The sequence below is a fragment of the Alligator mississippiensis genome, chromosome 16 (assembly GCF_030867095.1).
Source record: "Alligator mississippiensis isolate rAllMis1 chromosome 16, rAllMis1, whole genome shotgun sequence".
NCBI lineage: Eukaryota > Metazoa > Chordata > Crocodylia > Alligatoridae > Alligator > Alligator mississippiensis.
The window spans coordinates 13,211,248-13,234,784 of NC_081839.1; the positions used below are offsets into that span (position 1 = coordinate 13,211,248).

The following is a 23,537-nucleotide window of genomic DNA, read 5'->3' on the forward strand; positions in this document are numbered from 1 at the left end:
TATCGAATAAGAGAGAAATGCCAGTAGCACATGTGTAGGATGTATTGCCCTTGGTGGGAGTTTGTGTGCTGACATTTACCCCGCCTCATCCCCCCCAGGCTCACAAGGAGGGAAGGGCAGCAGGGTCCAAATGGAGGCCTTTAATGCTCAGCTCCTTCCGAGGACTGGGAAATCCAAAGGGCAGATCAGATGATGTGGGAGCTGGTTAACTGCATGCACAGGCTTTCATCTTCCCATATCAGTATAGCTCATGCCTTTTATGACTAGAGACAGCAACAGCAAGGCTCTGATTGAGATTGAGACTCCAGAGTATTGTTTGACACCAGTCCCAAGGCAGGACTGACACTTGTCCCCAGAGGTCTGTGTGAAGTGAGCCAAGAATCTTACTCCAGGTCCTGTAGAGGGGAATCCTAGCCCCAGACACCAACCCAGACTTCCTTCCTTCTTTAAATCTGAAATGAGGGCATGAGCTAAGAGGAAACTGCACATGGAAGGCTTCCCATTTCCCATTTATAGAGGGAGTTAAGATGATGGCCTAGTTTAGAGAGCGGGTGAGCACCTGCAGCAGGAGTGAAAGGGTGATGTCCATTCCTGAAGTTCAAGCCAGAAGCATGCAATAATCAAGGGAAACTGCTGCACATGCTGCATGCCTGTCCTGCCACTAGCAGGCACTATTTTAGAAGACTCCTGTTTGCGCTCAGCACCCTGTAAGATGCCACACAGCCAGCCTTAATAGCATGGCAAACTTTGGCATTACTTCCCTGATATGGAACTGAGACATAGCACACCTAAGATCACAGGCCTTGCTGTTGCTAAGTCAGAGAAAAGTGCTCCTGCAGGTAGCCCTGTGCAGAGGGGGTGTCAGCCTCTCACTGTGTTTTGAAGGAAGAAAAGGACTTGATTAAGCCAGATGCTGTATTCACGGAAAAAAATATAACAGCTCCACCATCTTGTACAGTTCCTTCAATCACTCCTTTATTTTACTTATCCTGCACGTCCTCGAGTGTATGCAGTCACACGCTGCACTTAATTACATCTATTCATTTAGCAGTACATGCAACCATTCTAGTATCATTGGGAAAAGTCTCCTCCCCCTCGAAGAATTACAGGCATCTTGGGAAAAGCAAGAGCGAACCCCCTGCAGTGAGAGTTTGACACATCAGAGGTCTCTGAAAAGGGACTCAAGAGGTCTCGGTTCAATTCCCTGCACCAGCACACGTCTTGTGGACCCGCCACTTACTCTCTCTTTGCCTCCCTACTCTCATCTGCTAATTGAGAGTAGTGATCATTGGCAATCTGACAGGGGTTGTGTATGAGTTAAACGTGGCAGCAACGTGGGAGGGAAGCAAGAGCACTTTTATATACAGATTTCCTACCTCTTGAGACAGTTGTGTGTGATTCCTACTGGGCCAAGTTTTAAAGTCCTGAATCAGCGACTTCTCGAGTAGAGTTCATGGCAGCGTCCACCCCGCACCCACCCCTGGGGGCACTGGATGGAGGGGGCGGGTGGGGCCTCCATGTAGACAGACCCAGGACCCATGTGGGCAGGGTGCATTTGGCAGGCTGGATGGACAAGATGGTTGCAACCCAGTCCTGTAACATCTGAGGGCTACAACAAGCCATTTTGGACGACAAGATGCAAAAACAAAGGAGGCCAAGAACTAGCAAGTGAGAGGAAGCTTTTTCTGGTTCCAATCTAGTTTTATTTCTTACAAATTCAACCATAGGCAGATTTAATTACTCGATCAGTGCTGGAAGGTACAGCGCACCTGGAGAAGACAGGAAACTCCAAGGTGATCTGGGGGACTAAGATAGTCTACATCAAATCAAATTGACCCTCCTCTGGGGATACTTGTATCTGGAGCCTTATGCAGCCCTGTGAAAGCTTCCATGATACGCAGCCCCTCATCGGTCAGCAGCCACCTGTGAGGTAGGACATGGTCACCTAGTTGTCATAGTGGTGCTTACATCACAAAGGCTGTTGGCTCACCTCTTTCCTGGGTCCTGGACCTGGAGCCTTGAGTGCCTCCGGATGCCTTTGCGATAGGAGCTGCTCAGCGCATTAGAGAAGGAAAGCTTGTTTAAGCCGACTTTGAACAATGGAAGTCATCGATCTGAAACTACCCAGCAGAGGTAAGATCCCCACGATGTTCTCCATGCCTAATCTCTAGTCCCACAGCCCTTCTTGGAAGCACAAGGAATAGCTGGATTAGCTCAAATCAGTTTTGCTAGAGCTAGATTTTAAGTTGTGCAAACCACTGTTACTTGGTGGCCTGGACCGCAGCTTGGGTGATCGAGACCAGGTCAGGATCAAGCCTTCAGCCTCTGGACACTGGCATGCCTCCAGTCATTGGAGACTGTGTTAGATGTTCTGGGAAAGGCCTCCTTCCATCCCCGGGGTATTTCTGACCCTGTCCCCCTTGCAGCCAGGTGGGTGGTGTGAGGTGTCTCTGCATACATTAGCTAAGCTGAAGCACGACGGCAGCCTATAGACGTGCTGGTTCGCGTTCTAATTAGAACTGGTTGGAGCAGGCTCAGTTAATCGAGTCTGCTCCACTTCCTAATTAAAACGCTCCAGCCTTGCCTCACTGTCATGTGGTTTAAGTGCCCTGCCCCCCACCGCCACATTTTAAAATGGCTGTGGGGGTGCTTTAACTAAAGCTCATTGAATAAGCAATGTTCAAATATGGGGTGCTTAATACATGTGATGGTGAGCCGTTTTAATTAGAATGGCTGTTGGGGAACCTCTCTAATTTAAACAGCCCCTCCCTATCCCTGGTATGCTTATAGGCAACCTTGCTTTCAAAAACGTTGTCCCTAAACCATCATTTTGGGTATGTGATCCCAATTCTCCAACTAATTGCCAAGGAGAAAAGAGTTGTTATTGTCTGCATGACTTCCCTTATTTTCCTGAAAACAAATGTCACAGTAATCTCCCCTTCCAACTGGCTGGGCCATTTTGCAAGCAAATCTCCTAGCATAACAGAGCGGGAGAAAGGGGAAGGTGCATCTTCTCCCTGACCAGGTCCACTCTTGCCTCTTTGGCTGGTACAGCTGTGGCCATTGCGCACAGGACTAATGATTATAGGTTTTTAGCTTCTGATGCTGGCTAACACCAGAGCATCATCTCCACCCTATTGGCAAAGACGGGATTTTTGGCAGAACTAAATTGCACTAAGAAAAGTGCCTCTTTAGCAGTACCAGCTGCCTCAGCCCAGAAGGGTGGCCTGGAGAGCTCTCCCCTTGTTGCTGTGCTAGGAAACCTTTCCTTTGTAGCCAGGCTACAGGGTTTGGCTCCAGCAGAGCTGCTAGTGGGCGGTGATGAACGAGAACTACGGAAATCAACAGAATCCTTTCCCTCCATTTCAGGTTTTTCCACCAGTGATCCCTCTGCAGCGAGATGCCTGGTGGATCAAGCTCAGGGCAATCTTGGCCCAGAGTTTGGCCAGGCAGACATGGACCTTGACATTACTGTGAGCCTTCTGCTGGAGAGACTCCAACAGGAGGAGGTAGGGCGATGGCTTTGTGTCACATGGCTGCTCTAAGCATTTCCTTCCAGGCTGTGCAGGGTGGGACCCCAACTAAAACTGGTCCTTGTCCATCTGCTGGCTCTTTTCCATTCCTGCTCTCCTTTTAAAGCTCACAATACAACATGCCCCCTGTTGTTATATTGTGATGTCACGATGATATCAGGGCACGCTCACATGGGCATCATCTCCCCCTCCCCAGTGGATGATAGATATGGTATAAGCCACATTCAAACAAGCCCTCACCCTACAGATAATGCTGTGAGCCTCCTTAGTGTCTTCCTCCAAGTATCTCACAGCATTGAGATATGAAATGTAGTTTCCCAGCAGCCTTGTGAGACTGGAAAGCCTCAGCCCAGGAAGTGAAGTGACTTGCCCACTGTCCCCCAGCGAGTCAGGAAAAGAACTGGGAATACAGCCAAGGGTGCTGAGCCTCTGCCTAGAGACCCTGGGCAACACACTTTCCCTGCCTGATTTGTTGTCATCCAAGTATGGCTTGGCTGGCTTAGCGCAACCTGGTTCACAAATATTTCAACTCCCTTCTTCACTCAGTAACAGAACTAATCGCACAATGGTTTTTGGCAGCATCTTGCCTGGCAAACTCCTGCTAAATTTGCTGCTCAGGATCACCCGACAGCTCCTTGTCACTCCCCTGGTGTCCCCATCTCTGAAAGAAATGCAAGTCACTCCCACCTCCCCAGTGCACTGGGGTGACAGTGCCTGTGATGCATCTGACTGCTTTTCTGACCACTTTTCTGTGTCTCCCGCCAGTCTGTTACCTTGTGCCCTCACAGTGCCTGACACTCCCCACGTATTAGTGCCAGCTGTAAACATCTGCATGAGAGGACAAACACAAGACACCCTGGGTTATGTTCCTGTCCAGGAGCAAGGTCCCCCTTAGCGTGGCTGTAGAAGAATCCCTGGGTAACTGATGTCCAACATCACAGTCCTGGATGATCTGGCACTGGTCCCAAAGGAAACCCATTGTTCTCTTTCTCAGTGTGTTCCCAGGAGACAAGAGTCACCATTTACTCCAGCCTGCAGGAAGTCTTGCAGGGGGACATAAAGAGCCTAGACAGGGACCTTGTCAGGAGGATCATCCACTTGGCCTCCAAAGACATGAGGGAGACCCAGGTGAGTGAGCTCTGCCCAGTTTCTCCTCACAAGACTTGACTCTATGCATAGTTTGTTTGGTCCAATGTAGCTTGGGCCTATGGTGTATCTCCTGCATGGACCCTGCTTAGAGGCTGCAGGCTTGCTCAAGACAGAGCTTCTCCAGATGGTTCTGGAGAGCAGGAACACGATCCAGCCCGGTGTTGAGCTCCTCTGAAACATGGGGCTGCTTGTCTGCTGAGAAAGACCAGAGTGCATAGGTGCTTTGCTCGGGACAGCATTGTCCAAGAAGCTTCCTGGTCCATGCTGAAGCTGTGTCCTACAGGCCAGGTGAATTCTGCGGTTGGCCAGCCAACCAGAGCCGAAACATTGTTCAGCCAAGTGTTTCAGTGGGCATTTAGGAGTGAGGGATCTCATGCAAGGAATTATTAGGGGCATGTAGTGAATTCAGGAGCAGCTAGTACAGTGTGTGGCTGGTAGGTGGTGGGGAAGAGAGTTTGCTTGGAACCAAGGATGAAATGGCACTGGGCCACTGGAGGAGCTGAGCCTAGTGCATCCTTCTCCCTCCCTTTCAGAGTTATCCCCAGCCTGACTTACCACTGTCTAAACTGCATCGGGCATGTGCTCCAGTTTTCTTTTTTGATTCTAGCAAGAAAACGATGAAGTGCAGTTGGCTGCAGGAAAAACCCTCGTGGCACTTGCCGGCACCTTTTACAATTGGGTGATGTATGAGCTGCAGTGTCACGTGGGCATCATGGAGCTCCCTCCAATTTACTTCTTGATTACACTGGGCGACGTGGCCTCAGCCTATGGTACAGCATTGCCTCCCTTGCTTCTGGGCTCTCATCAGGGATTGTGGAGGGAGGGGATAAATACCACTCTGTCCAATGGGGCCATTACAACTGAGCTGGATTTGGGGCCCGAAGAATCTGGCTCCTGGCTCTAAGGCACCAACACTAACTTCTGTAATAGCTGAAAGGGCCTTCAGGACAGGAAGGAGTAGAGATCAGGTGGGCAGGACCCTCCACTCCCTCCTCCTGCCCTGCATCTGGGCATGGGAGGGCAGCAGACAGAAGATTGCCCTACGTAGGGGCAGTCACTGTGGGGTTCCTCTGACATCTTCAAAGCCCCTTTGTGCTGCTCACCCTGAGAGTGAGGGATGCAGGTGGACAGGAATGTCTCTAACTGCATAATGTATCCTCATCCTGCAGCACTGAGGTCTGAGCCCTTCCTTGTGCTGACGCTCAGCAAATTGCGTTTTGTGCTGAGGCTGGTGGAGACCGACCAGATGAAGCGGGCGCTGTGTGGAGGTGAGTGCCAGCCCCTCCTGCAAGTGCCCCCACTGGGCACCCAGGGCCTAACACAGAGCTTGGGCCCTACTGGAGTGTCCCGCACTAGCAAGCGGGGCCTCCACTGCACTTCCTGGGCCTGATCCAACCACGAGTGGAGAACCGTCCCTCCCTGGGCTGGCTGGAGGCTCTGAGCAGTGAGCAGGATTGGGCCCGTCATGACTCTTGCAGAGTAGTTCCCAGGAGCCATCACCGAGGCTGGAGCTGCCTCTAGGCCCTGGGGCAGATGGTGCAGATTGAATCCTAGTTGTAGCCCCTGGTCCGTGCTCCACCTGTCCCAAATTCTCCATCTGCCCCGAGCAGCACAGAGGCTGCCGGGACACTGTCATGACCACCAGGCATGCATGTCCTGCAGCACCTCACTCCGATGTTCCTGTGCAAACGTCTTGTCTTTTCTCCCCCTCTGCAGTTGTGGAAGGCTTTGCCCAGGCTGCCAACCTGAAATTCCACGTCGGAGACGAGAGCCCGTTCCCTAGCTGCCGGGCAGCCGACTATGGTTTTCATGTGCTCCCTTTCTTTAATCTCATGAGCAGCAGCTGGGTGACAAGCGAGGACCTGGAGGTGAGGGCTGCTGTCTTTCTAGCTCCATAGCACAGCTGTCACGTTTCACTATTTCTGCCTATGTGTACAGTGCTGGCAGGGAAGACCCAGTCTCCGGGGCTCATATCACGTGTCTGAGAATCTGCTCTGCCCACAGGCAGTGTGCAGTTGCGTGCACTAATGGGTGCCAGTGGGCACTGGGAGCTCCTTCTGGGCATTACTCCTTCGGGGCCCAGGGGGATGGCAACAAGGAGTTTGCTCTCTCTGCACATGAATCTGGGCACATCAGCACAGCGGGGAGCCAGCCTCGGGGCCATATCCCACGGCCGTAGGTGGGAACCATGCAGACGGGGCTTGTCCAATGATGGACCAAGGACACTGCTGATATGAGAAGGAGAAAAGCTGTGCCTCTTCCTGACCCAGAGCAACCTCCTGGAAAGTCTGCCGGAGGGACTCAGTCCTGCCTTTCTTCTCTGCAGCTGCAGCAGGCTGCGGTCAAGGCGCTGGGACCTGCAATGGGCCTCCTTCTCCACCATGAGAGGCATCGCAATACTGTTTTTGAGAGGCTCCCCTGTCTCCTGCAGCAATACGAGGGAGGGGTCGACAATCTTCATGTCACCATGGTGAGATGCCACCTGGGAAACCAGCATTGGCCCTTGTCTGTATGCGTGGGTGTGCGCACTGGCACACGTGCGTGCATGTACGACTTGCCCTAGGAACTCGGTAGATCTTGGGGCTTTCCTGGTGCAATTCAAGACCCCTTAACGGATCGGCCTTGCCTACCCTTGGAGGCTAAACTCACAGCAGCCGGGTCTGTAGATCATGGCTATGATGGGAATGCCGCTTCCATTTTCTAGGAAGTCTGATAAGGGCAGACAAAAGAAATGAACTACCAGACCACTCCTTCCAGCTGAGTTTGGCTCTGCTCCCTCTGGGCTTGGCAGGGATTATGGTCAGGGCCTGGCAGTTTAAAGCATGGAGATTTGGGGCTCCCTGCTATGGTTTACAGAAGTGGAGCATGTTATACAGTGGTTCTGCCTGTGGAGCGTGTCTCCTGCGCTCTGTCTTTGTTTGCACCTGGGCAGCCCCCCGAGGCAGCACAGGTTTACCCCAGGGGAGAATCCCACTTCAGCTCTGTGCTCCCTTGTCCTGTGTCCCTGGGGCTGTGTGGGCAGATGCTGGCTGGGCCTGACTCTGCGGTCAGTTTTGGGGCCTACGACACCTGTGGGCTGTGGGACCCACTCTCCTCCTGGCATCCTTTGGAAGGAATCTGAATCTCCAGAGAGTGGTAATCCAGGTGGGGTGTATTCAGGGGACTGGGCAGGGGCTCAAACAGCACAGTGTGGTGTGGCCAGACTTGCAGATGTCGAAACTTCCAGCCCCAAAGCAATAAGCACTAAGCATGGGGCAGTGAGGTATCTTTTCTCACTCACTAATTTTCTGCTCTTGCTCTCTCCACGGTTCTCCTCTCTAACCCTCCCTTTGACTTTCACCGTCTGTTGCAGAGTCTGAGCCAGATCTTGGAGGTAGCCTATGATTTTGAGGTCCCTCTCCCCGATGGGAAACTCAAGAGCATCTGCTTTGCCCTGCACACCCGGGTAAGGGGAGGTCGATTCTGTACCGCTCATCCCAAGGCCCAGCAGGTCCAAGTCCCATTACCCAGACAGACCCAGCTGATAGTTTCATAGTTTCATAGATGTTAGGGTCGGAAGGGACCTCAATAGATCATCGAGTCCGACCCCCTGCATAAGCAGGAAAGAGTGCTGGGTCTAGATGACCCCAGCTAGATACTCATCTAACCTCCTCTTGAAGACCCCCAGGGTAGGGGAGAGCACCACCTCCCTTGGGAGCCCGTTCCAGACCTTGGCCACTCGAACTGGGAAGAAGTTCTTCCTTATGTCCAGTCTAAATCTGCTCTCTGCTAGCTTGTGGCCATTCTTTCTTGTAACCCCCGGGGGCGCCTTGGTGAATAAATACTCACCAATTCCCTTCTGTGCCCCCGTGATGAACTTATAGGCAGCCACAAGGTCGCCTCTCAACCTTCTCTTGCAGAGGCTGAAAAGGTCCAGTTTCTCTAGTCTCTCCTCGTAGGGCTTGGTCTGCAGGCCCTTGACCATACGAGTTGCCCTTCTCTGGACCCTCTCCAGGTTATCCGCATCCTTCTTGAAGTGTGGCGCCCAGAATTGCACGCAGTGCAATTCTGACCAGCGCCCGATAGAGGGGAAGTATCACCTCCTTGGACCTATTCGACATGCATCTGCTGATGCACGATAAAGTGCCATTGGCTTTTCTGATGGCTTCGTCACACTGCCGGCTCATGTTCATCTTGGAGTCCACTAGGACTCCAAGATCCCTTTCCACCTCTGTGCCACCCAGCAGGTTATTCCCTAGGCTGTAGGTGTGCTGGACATTTTTCCTCCCTAGGTGCAGCACTTTGCATTTCTCCTTGTTGAACTGCATCCTCTTGTTTTCTGCCCACTTGTCCAACCTATCCAGGTCTGCCTGCAGCTGTTCCCTGCCCTCCAGCGTGTCCACTTCTCCCCATAGCTTTGTGTCATCTGCAAACTTGGACAGAGTACATTTCACTCCCTCGTCCAAGTCGCTGATGAAGACATTAAAGAGTATCGGTCCAAGGACCGAGCCCTGCGGGACCCCCCTGGCCACACCCTTCCAGGTCGAGACTGACCCATCTACCACGACTCTTTGGGTGCGACCCTCAAGCCAATTCGCCACCCACCGGACTGTGCAGTCATCCACATCACAGCCTCTTAACTTGTTCACCAGTATGGGGTGGGATACCGTATCGAAGGCCTTCCTGAAGTTTAAGTATACGACATCCACCCCTCCTCCTGTGTCCAGGCTTTTCGTAACCTGGTCATAGAAAGAGACTAGATTGGTCAGGCACGATCTGCCTGCCATGAACCCGTGCTGGTTTCCCCTCAGCATAATCTGCCCTGCCGGGCTCTCACAAATGTGAGCCTTGATAATTTATTCAAAGACTTTACCAAGGATGGAGGTGAGACTGACTGGCCTATAGTTGCCCGGGTCCTCCTTCCTCCCCTTTTTGAAAATGGGGACCACTTTAGCCCTTTTCCAGTCCTCCGGGACTTGGCCCGTGCGCCACGAGCGTTCGAATATTCCCGCCAGTGGCTCTGCAATGATGTCAGCCAGTGCCTTCAGCACCCTCGGATGGAGCCCATCCGGGCCTGCCGATTTAAAGGCATCCAGTTCTTCCAAGTGACTCTGCACCATCTCAGGATCTACGTATGGCAGTCTGGCGCCTTGCTGCTGCCTCTCTACAACCCCAGTGAGAGACTTGTCGTGCCCCTCGCTTAGGAACACTGAGGCAAAGATCTCGTTGAGGAGTTCAGCCTTGTCCCCCCTGTCTGTCACCAATTGTTTCTGCCCATTTAGCAGTGGTCCTATTCCTCCCTGGGCCTTCCTTTTACTCGTAATATATCTAAAAAACAATTTCTTGTTGTCTTTTACTTGGGATGCCATCCTCAGCTCCATGGTAGCTTTGGCCCGCCTAACTGCCTCCCTACAAGCACGAGCAGAGGAGGTATATTCATCTTTAGTGATCTCACCCTGTTTCCACTTTTTATGTGCTCCCCTTTTGGCCCTTAGGCTGCCCTGGATTTCTCTGGTCAGCCATGGAAGCCTCCTGGCCCCTTTCCCTTTTTTGCTTCGCTCGGGGATCGTCTTGCTTTGTGCCCGAAGGATCGTTTCCTTTAGGCACAGCCACCCTTCTTGGGCTCCCATCCCTTCAAAACTCCTACTCTGCAGTGCTTCTTTGACTAATCGCCTGAGTGCATTGAGATCAGCTTTCCTAAAGTCTAGCACTTTCACCCTACTAGTTACCTTACCCACTCGCCGTCTTATGTTGAATTCTATTATAAGACGATCACTGTCTCCCAAATGGCTACCGATCTGGAGGTCCCCTATCATGTCATCTCCCGTTGCCAATACCAGATCCAGTATGGCATTCCCCCTAGTGGGACCATGCACCTCCTGTGTCAGGTGGAGGTCCTGTATACAGGTTAGAAACCTGCATGAGCGATGGGACCTTGCTGTCTGCGTCTCCCAGCAGATGTCTGGGTAGTTTAGGTCCCCCATGACTACTTCCTCTTTAGCTTTTATGGTCTCCGAGAGTTGCCTCAGGAGCCCCGCATCTATTTCTTCCCCTTGGTGTGGGGGTCTGTAGCAGACCCCTACCACCAAATCCCTTTCTCCTTGCCCCCCATGTAGCCTAACCCACAATCCTTCTACTTCCTCAACCTCGGATTCTGTCTTGATGAGGGTTGATGTATATTGCTCACTGACATAGAGCGCAACCCCTCGCCCTTTCTTCCCCGACCTGTCCTTTCTATACAATCTATAGCCCTCAATATGTACCGGCCAGTCATGGGATGAATCCCATGATTCATGCCAAGGATGGAGGTGCCAAGCCCCACTCTGCTGGCAATGTCTCTGCTTGCCCAAGAAGAAGAAAACAGGTGGTGGCCTCCTTGTCTCCCTCAGTCCAGTTGAACTGATAGGAGGCTCCATGCAAATCCCTCTGTCCTACCAAGTCAGGAGCCGAACAATCAACCCTCTGGTGCGAGTCCAGCCAAGAACAGCCATGTTGCTAAAGGGACTTGGAAATCAGGGTCCCCTCTTGCTTATGGTCTGGACATTTGAGTTCTTGGCTCTTGCTGTGTGTGATAGCAGTGATGTCTCCTGGGACTCAAAAGGACTCTGGACAGTGGGAGTTCAGGATCCATTCCACACTTTCATCTGCACCCAGCTGGGACTATGGAGAATCCCTTGCCTTCTTCCCACAGGTGTGTGATATCGCACAGATGCCGGGCTCAGAGAACCAGGTCAAGGTGTTCTACTGTCTCCGCCTGCTGGGTAAGCAGAGGGGGCTCCAAGTGACATAGGGGTTTCCTTCAAACCTCCCTGCTCTGTGCCAAACCCTGGACAGGGGAATGAGAACGAGGAGTGCTGAGGCCACTGAGGTTTGCTCTTCTCCCCTGCAGCCTGTCTCTCCCCAGACCAATTTATTTCCTTTGTGGGCTCCCGCCTCAAGACCGACAAAGAGGGAAGCTGCGTGGCATCCCTCTCCATCTTTAGTGGCATCATTGCTGCTGACTGTAAGTATGACCAGAGCAAATGTGCTGACTGCCGTCTTGGCTGACCCTTCAGGAACTGAGTTAGGACTGTCCAGGCCGAATGACCTGTCCTGCTCTAGCTGCGCTCAAGAGCTCTGGCTGTAGAGCTAGAGTCAGACCTCCATCCTCTGCTGCTCGGTCCCAGAGGGCCAGTAGCACCCTGCATCCTGCTGGATGACACAGGAATGCTGGGGCCAAATCCTGCTCGGACACCTCTCCTGGCAGCACTCTCAAGTCGAGAGGTTTAACGAGCCCTTTTATGGCCCAAGAGACTTTCCCAGGTTGCAAAGTAGAGACAGGAGGTTGTGCAGGTCGCCACAAGCAGGTCTTTTGCAAGCCGGGTGCCTCTTGCTGTGGATTGCTCCCAGAACACAGCAATATTGTGCCCTCCTTTTCCTTCCAGTGCCCGAGATGAGCCAGAAAAAATGTGCTGTAGTCAAGGCCATGAGGTGCATGCTTGGTGATCAGAGCACTGAGGTGAGGTGCTTTGTGAGCAGTGGCTGTGCTGGGGATGGCACATGGACCTGGCACAAAATTCCCACCCCAGATTCTTGGTTCTTTTGTAGAGAAAACCTTTCTTCCCTATCCGCGTCTTCAGGGAAGGCAGTGCAGAGAGCCTGGCCCTCTGCTTCCAGAGGTGGGGAGAGTCAGGATCTGGGGAAGTGACATCAGTTTGCCAGTGGGCAGGGGATCTGCTTTCCCTCCGATGCCAATATGGGACTACTGAGTAGGAAAGACACGCTGTTCTCTTGCCTCTTTATAAACCCTAGAAATAAATTTGGAGGCCTGGGGACCCTTCTCCTTCCCTGTCATCCTTTCCAAGGTTTCAGGGAGGGTTTGTGCTATGGCCGGTCCCTGCCCCCATTAGGGCATAAGGGCCGTCCTGACTCCAATCTGTCCTCTCCTCCCCTCCAGGTGAAGAAGGCCGTCCTTCATTTCGTCAGGACACTGCTCAGTGTGCAGGGCCTGGATGACTGGGCCTGGGACTTAGTGGCCTATATTTTCAAGCAGTCCAGCTTGTCTAGGAGCCAAATGGTAAGAGGAATGGATGCTGGGGACTTGGGGCTTCTGTTGTAGCAGGCTGAAGCCTGCCATTGTCTTGAGCAGGAGTGTGGTGTGCCTCAGAAGTGCCAGGCTGAGTCATTAGTGTCGGGACCCAGGGCAGCCGGCCAGCAGCTCTCCCTGACTCTCACCCGGGCAGATAAGGGTCCCGGGCCTTAGAAGGCCGTCAGGCGGGTATTTGTGACGCGTGGAGTGGAATTAATTAGGCAGACGCTTATCGGTTGTAAAGCAAGATTGTTTATTTACGTCAAGGTGGTGTAAGACGGAGGTCAGAGATATTTAGTTAGTTATAGCTTAGAGATCATCATTCAGTTATTTTGTAGAAATATATATACGGGCCGGCAGTCGGCTTATCGGGCATGCGGGGCAAGGGTATGCCAGGGAGGTCGCGGCGGGAAGACGCTGACAACTGATCAATTTGTCAGATTTATTTCAAGGTGTGGGCAGAGTTGTCTTCGACTTTGCGAAAAATGTAAGCGGGTTTTGTTTGTATGATAGCCAATTGTTTTTCGCCACGTCATAAATCTAATTAGAATCCCCAATTATCTAGCGGTCTTCGCTAGGGTGTTATCATAGGGTTACTCCCTGGTTTTTTTGACCAATTATAATGTTTTATATAAAGCAAAGAAGGCAAAAGTTTTTATTTTTGTTAGTGGCGCAGCAATAAATTTTTTTTGGACATGTGCAGAAAAAAGCGGTTATTATTATTATTGTTAACCCTTAGTTAACCTAGTGCAGAAAAAACTGTTTTAAATGGTTATTATTTGTTTGTGACATGGGCACTACCTAATTTGGTTGTGACATGCCCCCTTGCCCATGGCACAGCAAGTAACATCATGTTTATGTATAGACCATTTTGTTCATCATTGTTAGTATTTGGCAAGCGGGTGTATATAAAAGCAAAAAGCATGGTTAACTTTGTTTTGAGATACTGTAAATTTTAACAGCTAAAACACACAAATATAGCAATTGATAACAAAAGCATAATGAAGAGTATTAACAAGTTGAGGAACCATGATCGCGTGTTATCTCCAAACCAACGGAAGAGGTCTGATAGCCAACCTTGGCCTATAACCGAGAGTTGGTTTGGCGTTTTTTGTAATTTTTTTTATTTTTTTGTTTAAGATTGTCGAAACGCATTAACCTTGTCATATATCACTACTTGGTTTTTTTTTTAACAATTTGACACTTTTTGTCCTCCATCCACCTACGACATATAATAAGCCTTTACATTTGTTTTTTGCGCTCTCTCGTGTTTTAGTTAAGAAACCAAACTAAAAAGGCAAAATTTTCTCTCTTTTCTCTCTCTTATTTAATGTTTTTGTCTACACTAGACCTTTCTGCGACATCCCCCAAACCTTCAGACTATCAATGCTGTTCTCTTTTAATAATTTAGAGCTTTTTATTTAAAACATTATGACTTGGCTTTACTGTGTAAAGTTTTGAACAGGCTTTAAAACAAAACAAAACAAAACAAATATGTATAAGATCATTAACAGGAAAAGAAAACCATAAAATGAATCATTAGTTGTGTTTTTGGCCTATAATGACAGAAGGTTTAGGATCAAGTTGGAGGTTTTGAAGTAAGCTCTATTCGCCGAGAAATCTGTTGGTAACAGCAGGAATAGAGCGACGACCCTGCTTGCAACATATGAGCAGGCGGTCATTGTGTCGTCGACTCAGGTGTGCTGTAGGTTGGTACTCGGTGATTTTTGCGATTGGGCAGTTATAGATTGTTTTTTTGTTACCGCTGGGCCTGTAAGGGGACAAAACAAACAAACAGACAAACAAACAAAGAAAAGGGTGGCCATACTCGGTGAACAGCATGGCGGCGAGTTAGCCAGTTGTGATGAGCTATGATGAGTGACCAGGTTTGATCGCCTTCTAGGAGCACAGAGTAGGAGCCAGGATATTGTTCGGGTTTGCAGATGACTTTTTTGTGCACTCGCGGATGTGGTTGACGATGGTGTGGTGTCTATGGGTGAGCTTCGGCTTTTATGGTTGGGGCTTTTGAAGCGCTAGTTCGTAGATGCCCCCTTCAAGTAGTTGTTTGTTGGGGCAGGCTGCGGTGTTATCCGGAGTGCGCTGTTAGGCGTGGGTGCCTCTGGGGCCCGGACCGGTTGGCGGGATCGGTCGAGATTGGTAGCCTAGTATATGTGCTAGTTGTCGTTGTTCCGCATCTCCTAGGACGTGTAGCCGTTGTTTGGTAAGCGTGAAGTGGTTTAGGAGGAACCCAAACATGGCTCTTTCCTCTGGTGTCCTCTGGGGTGGCAGTTTTGATTTCTTTCGTAAGTTGAATTGGGAATGTCTTGGCTTTTGATGTTTGACTGGATATGCAGTAAGATAGCTTAGGGCAACGGCTGAGTTTGTGGTTGTTGACTTTATAAGGGCTTGCAGTCGTGGAAGTTGACTTAAAAGATTTTTTGTTGGCTGAGTAACAAGCAGGTTGAGGAGAAGGCGAAGGTTGATGGTATCCTCTTCTCCATAAATCTTTATGCATGTTTTGATGACGTCAAGGGTGGTGGTGGTGGTTGCACCCTCTGGGTTGGTTATTTGCTTGGTTATTGTTACAGGATGAGCGGCAGCTGTAGTTGTTACTGTGTTTGATGGGAGGATCGGATTCTCGCTCGATGCCCCCTCCCTGTGGGACGGAGGTGGGGCCATTGGGAGCGACATCATCTCCTGGGGCGGGGTAGCTGGGTGGAGTCCCGCCTGTTCTTCTGTGGCTCCGCCCTTCTTTTCCAGGTCCTCCAGGCAGCTCATATTTTTCTCGGTGCCATTTTCTGGTGGCAACGGAGGGTTTTGGCACGCTGCCGTCTCCGCAGCAGCTTTGCTGACTGTAGCTAACTGGGTTTTTAAGTTTGCATTTTCACACAGTAGGAGTGACACTACATTAATCATCTTTTCTTTGTCCCACTCGGAGCTTGCCCACTCCTTTCCAACTCCCTCCTCTCCTCTCAGCAAGAAGTAGCCGCTGACGCACCCTGACTCCGCTCCGCTCGCTTGGTGATAAGCGATGTGGGCCCATAATTCATCCACGTTATCTATACGGCGCCCCCCACTACACCAGGGGCAGTTCTTAATTAATTCCCTCTCCATCACATTTCCCCTTGATCCTGTTCGTGACGCCATGTCGGGACCCAGGGCAGCCGGCCAGCAGCTCTCCCTGACTCTCACCCGGGCAGATAAGGGTCCGGGGCCTTAGAAGGCCGTCAGGCGGGTATTTGTGACACGTGGAGTGGAATTAATTAGGCAGACGCTTATCGGTTGCAAAGCAAGATTGTTTATTTACGTCAAGGTGGTGTAAGACGGAGGTCAGAGATACTTAGTTAGTTACAGATTAGAGATCGTCGTTCAGTTATTCTGCAGATATATATATACGGGCCGGCGGTCGGCTTATCGGGCATGCGGGACGAGGGTACGCCAGGGAGGTCGCGGCGGGAAGACGCTGACAACTGATCAATTTGTCAGATTTATTTCAAGGTGTGGGCAGAGTTGTCTTCAACTTTGCGAAAAATGTAAGCGGGTTTTGTTTGTATGATAGCCAATTGTTTTTCGCCACGTCATAAATCTAATTAGTATCACCATCTAGCGGTCTTTGCTAGGGTGTTATCATAGGGTTACTCCCTGTTTTCTTTGACCAATTATAATGATTTATATAAAGCAAAGACGGCAAAAGTTTTTATCTCTGTTAGTGGCGCAGCAATAAATTTTTTTTGACATGCGCAGAAAAAAGCGGTTACTATCATTATTGTTAACCCTTAGTTAACCTAGTGCAGAAAAAACTGTTTTAAATGGTTATTACTTGTTTGTGACATGGGCACTACCTAATTTGGTTGTGACAATTAGAACCAGGGTCAGACCATTTCCACTGGTACAACAGCTCCAAGGGAGCTCTCGGGATGTCAGTGCAGCTCCTCTGGATTTTCCCCAGGGTGTTAGCAAGACCAGACTCTCATCTGGACTATGTACCTCTTCTGATGAGGCTGAGATTTGTCCCGTCAGGCACTGAGGAGTGAAAACCCTGACCACACAGTCTGGCAGGGAGACTTCCTTGAGAACAGCAATGCTCTCTGGTGGAAATGGACTGCCGAGGACGTGTCTTGGTGCCCAGGACATAGCTTGGCCCATTGATAGAATCACAGTGACGAGACAATTGAGCTGGCTGGGCCCTGGAGCAGACGCAGCAGAGCGGGTGTGTGATGCCTGCACATTTGAGTCCGCTGGGCTGAATCTGAAGGGTTCTCTTGGAAGGACGAGGGAGGTGAATACTTGGCAGGTTTCAAGACATAACCCACTCCCAGGCCCCAGAAACACTTTGTGTTCAGCAAGTCGTTGCACAGTGTCGGAGGTCTTTCTGAGCTGGGAACCTGCCCCATCAGCCTGGTTTTTCTTTTCTTATCTCAGCTCCAGTGAGTTGTGCTTTCAGCAGAACATAAAATGCAGTGGTAACTGTGCAGTGTTCAAGCTGGCTGTGAAGGAGATGGAGATTGAGTGTCCAGTCATTGCCTCTTGACTTGCTCATGAGCTTTCTCTCGGTCTCTCGTGCAGAAGTCCAAAAACCGTTCCAGTCAGGATGCCGAGGAGGAACAGAGCGTCCGAATCACCTGCGTGGAGATCCTGGAAAATCTGGATGTCTCAATCAGTGGCATGAGCCAAGTAGGTGATCAGTTAGTTGCTGCCCTTGCATTATCAAGGACTTTCTCTTCATCCCCTGTACCTCTCCACTGGGCAATTCTCTGCATTGGCAGGGTAATGGAGATATACCATGGCCAGTGCTGGCCATGAGTTATGGAGCAAGCTGCCACCATTTAAGGAATGACCTTAATACAACCCCCCAGCTGGAAGGGATCCCTGTGCTGAGCTGGCCTCCTCATTCTCTCTCCTTGCTCTGCTCAGTCTTCTCTGAAATTCAGACTTGTTTGGCCAGTGTTAGAACAGGGTTTCAGAGATCAGCTATTCCTGAGAGACAGACATGAGGTCAGGGGTGGGGGAAGGACCCTCAAGTAGGTGGGTCATTGGTGACGAAGAGGAGACTGTCCTTGAGCACTGGATGAAGAGAGCTGGGTGCAGGGGTACAAGGAGCTGAGTCCAAGCTGTGTGGCTCCTCTCCAGGTCTTATGGCCCCGGCTGCTGGAGTACATAGTGCCAGCTGAGTACAGCTGCACTCTGACCCCCCTGTGCCGCTGCCTCGGGGACCTGGCCGAGCAACCGCAGTGGGAGGGAGAAGCGGCTTGCATGGACCCCAGCAAAGGAGGTTTGAAATCCAGATCCCTGTGGTTTGAACCCGCTCCACCTTCCTCGTAGAAAATCTTCGGTCTCTTCCATGCACTATGAGGAAGCCCAAAGGCGGGAGGGCCAGTTGGGTCATTCCAAGCTGGGAGGGAGAGCCAGGCAATGTGGGCTCCTCCAAGCCAGAGCTGCCCCAGATTTATGCTGTGCCACAGGGGAATCCCAGGGCCTTTTTGCCTCAGCTTCCCCACTCATCCAATGATGACTGAGCAGTGCCTGCCTCACAGAGGGGCTGGGAGTGAAGGCTGCTTGGTAAAGCTCCTTGAGATCCAGACACGGAAGGTGCCATGAAAGTGCCAGTTGTGCCCAGCTCCCCGAGCAGCCACGGGCGGGTGCATTGGGAATGGACAGGCTTGTAGCAGCATCACTCCCCCAGTTCCAAAGTAGTCCCACATGGCCATGCTCTCTTTCTCTTTCCAGCCACATTTCCTATGGCTCAGGGGCTGCTGGCGCGACTCCTGGTGAGTAGCCCTGGAGAGGTACTTGCCAGAGGTGTGGGGAGGGTCAGTGGTGTGGGGACACGTGCCTGTAGCCTTAGCTGGAGGAGCACGCTCTGTCTCTTCCCACACTCGGCGCTGCCCTTTGCTGGCAGAGTTCCCTTCCCTTTGCAGAGGAGAGCCAGGCTCTGCCCCTGCCTCGCAGCCTGCGGAGGGGCATGCAGGATCAGCCTAGCACAGCACTTCAGCCTCTGTCTGATTGCTGAATGCTCTGGACATGTATGGTGGAGGCCAGTTTCCCTCCTAAAGAAAGCCATGGAGTCCCACTCCAGAGCTGAGCCCCTGTTTCTCTCGTGCTGTCTGTGGTTGCCTCGGCCCTGGGTGACAGCAGCCGCGCACATTCTGCCCTGCGGGCACTGTGGGCTCTGCACCGCATGATCCACCCTGCTGTTGGAGAGCAGTGGATGGTCAAGATTCCCATCCTGCTCTCGACTATTGAAGGTAACAAGCAAGGAAGGAGCACAGTATCTCTGCAGAATGGAAAGGGAGAGGGGAGGGGAGGTTGCAGCCTCCTGGAGCCCCCCGTGGCACCGGTCCCCCTCTGCAGCATCGCATGCTTGAGAGCTTCTACTCTTTGCCAGGGGGCGCGAATCCAGGGGCTTGACAACATGGAGGTTGATGGGACCCAGGGTAGGGTTTGCCCATGAAGGGCTCCACCAGATTAACCACTCTCCTGCAGTTCTCTGAACTCTTGGGAGGTTTCTGTTGCCAGAGGAAACCTCTGTGCACGTTGCCTTTCTACGAAGCCCAGTCCTGTACTGTGCTGTGCCGAGCACATCCGTGAGGTGCTGAGCACCCTCCATGCCCCTTATGGCCACTTCTGCAGGGACTGGTCATGCACAACGTTCAGACATGCCAGCAGGGTATATACTAGAGCGCAGGGCCTGTGACCTTGGGATCCCAGGAGGTGACTGGGTGCGGATGCAGGAGTTGCTAAAGACTTGATGCCCAGGGAGGCAACTAAGACTCTTCTTCAGTGCCTATGGCAGTGACACCCTTCTTGTTTGCCTCCCAGCTTCAGGAAATCCTGAGACCTCCCAGGACAATGTGTGGTGGGAGCACCTGCTGCTGAAGGTACAGGGTGGCTCTCAGAGCTGCTGTTGCAGCCAGCCAGGGCTGTCTGAGAAGGGAGGGTTCCCTCATGCCTCAGGGAATTGAGGTGATGAAAGTCAATAACCCAGCAAGAGTCCAACTTGGAAGGTTTGCCAGTGTCCTTGAGTTTGGACCTGCATCTAGAGTTGTCCATTTGGGATCCTCCAGCCTTTCCGTACAGTCTTTGAGCTCAAGAAATGGAAGGAGATGAGGCCTTGGTTGGGGGCTTCTGCAATTCCCAGGTCCTATCACAATGCAAGTTCAACACAACAAAGCACTCAAGTCCCTGGCAGTTGGAGGTGCCCGTTGTAGAGCCCATGGCGCCTTTTTGACTTGATCCAGCCTCCCCCCTCTACACAATCTCTCCCCAGTGGACAGGTTTCTTGGCACAATCTCTTCCACATTTCTGTCCACTGGTGTCAAGGTTGTGAAGGATCCTTGGGCAGAGATGAGGAGGGGAGAGCAAGAAGCAGGAAGATCCTAGGGTGTCCACCTGGAGCGTTCTCCAAAGGCTGCCAAGTCTCCCTGTGAGATTCGGGTGCTAGAAAGGGCACAGCAGAGGAGGACGACAGAGACTCAGCCCATGCACCCAACCCTTTCTTTCCCTTCACTTGTGCCCTCAGTTCCTGAACATGACACTGAAGAGCATTGCTGACGATGCCTGGAGCAGTCAGCTGAGCCTGGAGCTGCAGCACCAGACAGCCAGTTATGCCTGCTCCTCCCCGGAGAAGGTGCGTGCTCTTGGCAGCGGCTGGGTTTCTGCAGCTGTTTGGTGGTGCTGTGGCAGGAGGCTGCAGAGAGTTTCTCTCCACAGTTTGCGCTTTTCCGTTCTATTTTCTTGATCAAAAGCATTGTCCTTGGTCGTCTGCTCTCTTCACTGACCCGAAGGGAGAGCTTACTGGGGCTCTTTCTCTGTCTTTAGCTGCCATTTCCCTGCAGAGTGGGGCCAGTTATTCGGTGTGTGGGTGCTGGGGCTGGACTCTCTTGTCCTTCCTAGGGATGGGTGTGTTTCTGGGCCGTTCTTGTCCTGACCAGCAGGCTGCTGTGTTCCCAGCTCTTTGGTGATGGTGGTCTCCTTCTTTCAGAGTTTCCTATATAAGGCACTTGGTACCACTTTGGCCTCTTGCCAGGATGTTGCCCATGTGAAATCCCAGCTCCAGAAATCTCTGAAGGGCACAGATTACATGAACGCTTCTGAGAGAGAGGTGAGGACCCTGTTCTCTCCAGACATATCAGGTCCTCCCGTGTCCTCACTTCTCTGTTGCTTTGTGTCTCGGGTTTGTTTGCTTCCTGGCCTTCCCTTGTCCTTTCCCTCAGACAGCCCCCTGACTTGTTGCGGGTCGGACGGGCAGTTCTAGTATCAGGGAGATGGGGAGGACTCTGGGGTCTGTCAGCCAGACAGCCCTGCTCACTCCCCAGTGCGTTTCTTGGCTTCCAGCACGTTGTGACCATCCTGGCATTCTCAGCTGAGGGCCACGTGGACCTCACCCTGGGCACGCTGGAGGACTTTGGTGCGGCTCTGAGTAAAGTGCAGGTGTCAGGGATAGTCAGCTGCCTGCAGGTAATGGAGCTGGGGGGTTTCTCGCACTTCCTTCCCCTAGAAACCCTTGAGAAGAGCAGCTTGGCGGTGGCTCCTCTCCCTGGTAATGCCCTCTCCCAGGGAACATGCTCCACATCAGGTCTCCAGTGATACAGAGGGGAACACAGTTTCTACTACTCAGGTTTTTCATGTCCCAGGTTAATGGGTCAACAATTAACCAGCCCCTTTCAGGCACTGAGGCAACTACATCTGATGTTCACCCAGAGAAAGAGATTGTGTCTTTCTCACATCTTTCAGTTAGCCATGGGAGAGGAGACATGAGCCCTGTTGCCCAGCCTCAAAGTACCAGCTCCGAGTGCATAATCCACATGCCCCAAATGCTGTAAAATGGGCCCTAAGGTTCTCCTTAGGGCTCACCCAGCCCAGCGGAGCCGCCACCATGGCTGAGCTGAGCACCTCAGCGCTGACAGGTGTTTGGGTCCAGGCCGCATCCAGCAGGGCGTTCACGGTGCCCCAAACACCTGCCGAGAGCTTCAGCTTCAGCTTCTGCGCAAAGCACAACAGGCAGAGCCACCTCCTTCACACGGACAGACCTGCCGCAGCCTTCCTGATGCATTGTGCCCAGGGACTCCTTACTGCCAAATACATGAGGCGGCCCTGGGCACAATGCATCTGCTGCCCCAGTTCCTGTGGGTCACAAACTCTCCCCCGCCCCTGCCCCGACTTCCACGGCTCAGAGTGGCACTGCAGCTCTCTCTGCCCGAGTCACCCAGGCTGCAGGACAGAAGATGAGGCATCTGAAACAGCACTGATGATGGTGCTGTCAGAGCTGTGGGTCTCCTGTGAGTGGCAGGGAGAGCCGGTATTGCTGCTGGGCAACTCCTTGGTCAGCAGTGACTCCTACTTGGGGGGCAGAAGGCATGGGAAGCCCTGGTGTGAGTGTCATGTCACCCTGTGCAGGACTATCACCAAGGGAAAAGAGCCAGGACCCACAGGGCCTTGATACTGGCCTACGGCCGAATTGCTGTCCATGCCCCCCGAACACAGCTGCTCCCCCGCGTGGAGCATGATCTCACCAGGAAGGTCCTGCAGTATTACATGACCAGCTGCCAGGTAAGAGCCTGGGACTGCACCATGTCGGGAAGAGGCCTGCCATGGGACTGATGTCTCCTTTGCACTTGGGTGCCTAGAGAGGCTCTGACTGTCTGATCCTCCCCCTGAACTCAGGCCTGTGATGAGCATCCATGTTAATCCTTCTGGGATGATGTGCAGTGGGAGGGACTCACGCATGGAGAGTGCTGGGATAGACGCTCCTGACATCCTGTCCTGCGCTGGAGGGGGGCACGCATTCATGCCCTTGCACTGCTCAACACTCCCCAGCCCAGCCCTTTTTTGGACCTGGCAGGGAGCTGTAGTCTGGAGCCATCCAGGCATTGACGATTGTTTTGCATTTCACTTCCCAGGTGCTTGGCATCATCTTTGTCAATAAGGTAAATGTTCAATGACCCCACCTCTGCCTGTGCTCTTCCCAGACCCCACCTGCAGGAGGCACAACGACCTTCCCCAGGCGGGAGTCCCTGCTGCTGCCATGCTTCTCATATGAGATGGGCGTGGGCCTGGGGCTTTCAGGGACCTGTTGGTTCTTGCCCATTCCTCATCTCCATCTCCTTGTTGTTCCCCCATGAAATTCAAGACCCGGACCTAAAGCTGACCCTGATCCGGTCAGTCACTGAGATCAGCCGTGCCATCCAGGACGCAGACGACTCCCAGAGCTTCCAGTTTGCTTACAAAGAGGAGCTCCTGGGGTACATGCTGGTGAGTGGGAGGAGCCCTGGGGGGCAAACTGCAAAGGCCCTAGTGGGAACCTAATGGGACTGGTTTGCCTGGGAGCAGCTGTTTCATCCCCTGGCTAGGATGGGATTCTTGGAGCCTCATGAGGGGTCTGCTTGGGGCCCAGAAAGCTGGTGCCCCTCGAAGCTTTGTAGGCAATGCTGCATTGCGGGCTGCTGTTGGAGGGCCCAGCTGTGTCTGGCGAGTGACTGGAGTACAGCTCTGTGCCCTCTGCGCCGATGCCATCGACCTGAGCAGGATCCTGGGGCAGTAGCCAGCACAGCCCTGGCTCTGTTTATGGCTCACCTGGGAGGGTAGCCTGGTGGGTTTGTGGGGGGAAGCTCTCTGCTTCCCACGTCCATTTCCCGTGTGTCATGTCTCCGTTTCTGCCTTTTAGGACTTCATGAAAGAGGAACCAATGGATTCCTTGGCCTCTCCTGTTCGCCTCAGGGCCATGCTTGCCATTAAGCACCTGAGGTAGGTGATTCCTGCCCTGGCCCTTGGCACTGGGATGCCCTGGTCAGAGATGAGCTCCTTCCTTA

At 52.2% G+C, this 23,537-nt stretch overlaps 2 long non-coding RNA genes across 2 annotated transcripts; both read left to right on the forward strand.

Moving 5' to 3' along the window:
• The first annotated feature begins 11,367 nt into the window (after positions 1-11,367).
• On the forward strand, positions 11,368-12,711 carry LOC132246565 (uncharacterized). The gene is made up of 3 exons (XR_009457940.1): positions 11,368-11,664; positions 12,086-12,159; positions 12,598-12,711. It is a non-coding gene; the product is annotated as an uncharacterized LOC132246565 (long non-coding RNA).
• Positions 12,712-18,948: 6,237 nt separating this feature from the next.
• On the forward strand, positions 18,949-21,551 carry LOC132246496 (uncharacterized). Its single transcript, XR_009457815.1, has 3 exons — positions 18,949-19,607; positions 20,249-20,356; positions 20,711-21,551. It is a non-coding gene; the product is annotated as an uncharacterized LOC132246496 (long non-coding RNA).
• Positions 21,552-23,537: the final 1,986 nt, after the last annotated feature.